Raw genomic sequence first — 1,694 nt, forward strand, 5'->3', positions numbered from 1 at the left:
TTTTTTATTTTTTAAGCAAGGAAAACTACCTGTTGCTGTTTTTCGGATAATCTTGATTTATAAGAACAAAAAATTTGGAAACAAAATGTCAGATGATTTTTTTATGTAGCAAGCATGATAGCACTTAAATGATGAAGCTAGCTTGGTAGCGTATTTTGTGGCTCTATCCTTCCTGCTCTGTCTTCCTAGGCTGAAGAAACTAGAATTCTGCAGATGGTACAAGAGTCCTGGGGCTATGCAAATTGTTAATATTTTTAAACAAAATATTTACAGCGCAAGGCAACTATGTTCATTACAATGAGTTATATTAGGTCTTAATCAGACTTCTCTTTTCTACTCTTTAATACCGTGTCTGCAAGAAGACATAAAAGCCCCTAAATGCAAGGCAATTTGAACTGTGTCTTCTCAAAATGATGATGGTGATAACGGTGGTGCTAAAATAAACATAACCGTTGCTTTGGGAAAACTCCACAATCTTCTCTTCTCCTTTCACTTTGGCATTTTGACAGTTGCCATAGATCTTTTAGGCAGATATTTTATCTTAAAATTTTCTTCTGCAGATCGCCTTGATCTCTCTGTCCTGTCTTTCTAAGCTTCAAGCTGTACTTTACCTTTCTTTCATCCTAACACCATCAAAATGATCTTTTCTTTACAATTTTGTTTTCTCTCTACTTATACTGCTTTAAATACAAATATGGGAGAAAGTGTTTTCTGTTCACTTACTAAACTTTGAAAGTTTAATGGTTGTCTTAGTCTGTTTGGGGCTGCTGTACCAGAATACCAGAGACTGGGTAATTTACGAAGAAAAGAGATTTATTTCTCACAGTTCTGGAGGCTAGGAGGTTTACAATCAAGGGGTTGGCATCTAAAGAGAACCTTCTTGCTGTGTCATAACATGTAAGAAGGCATCACAGGGACAAAAAAGAGCAAATGAAGAGTGAAATCTTTTTTAACAAATCCACTCTCATAATTATGAACCCACTCCCAAGATAACATTAATCCATTCATGAGTGCAGAGTTCTCATGACCTAAGCACCTCTTAAAGTTTCCACCTCTCAACACTGTCACACTGGGGATTAAGTTTCCAACACATAAACTTTGGGGGATGCATTCAAACCATAGCAATGATCCAAAAAATCTGAGTGGTTTATTGATATTATAGTAACAAAAACTGCATGGTAGGGAGGAGGAGAAGAAAATCCCCAAGTAAACTGTCTTCTAATTAAAACAAGGGAATTGATAATAGTCTTAGCTATTGTCTTATTAAACTGAACATTTTAAAAGTAAGGAAAAATTAAAAGTTCATATTTACAGTAATTTCCTCATTCGTTGGCCTGCTAAGGGCTTAATTGCAGTGTGTCCCTTATGTCAGTTGCAGATTTGTGGTGCAGAGAGAAATAAATTAATTTGGGGAAAATAATCTGCAATCCACAAAAGGAGAGTTGAAATCAAAACAACAGATATTTTTAATCGTTAATTGCCAACCTGAGAAAAGAGAATGACCAACAGAATTGGAAAATAAAGAAATAATATAACTGGTTGAGATACTGACAAACTAAGAAAAATTTGTTTTTTGGAATGTAAGGGCATATATTAATCCATCAAAATTTCTTTTTTAAATTCCTGTGTGACATATTTTTAGGGGCTCTGTTTTAATATTATTGAATATCCACATTACAATGGTAAACATGAGG

This window comes from Galeopterus variegatus, unplaced genomic scaffold (genome assembly GCF_000696425.1).
Source record: "Galeopterus variegatus unplaced genomic scaffold, G_variegatus-3.0.2 Scaffold1153, whole genome shotgun sequence".
NCBI lineage: Eukaryota > Metazoa > Chordata > Mammalia > Dermoptera > Cynocephalidae > Galeopterus > Galeopterus variegatus.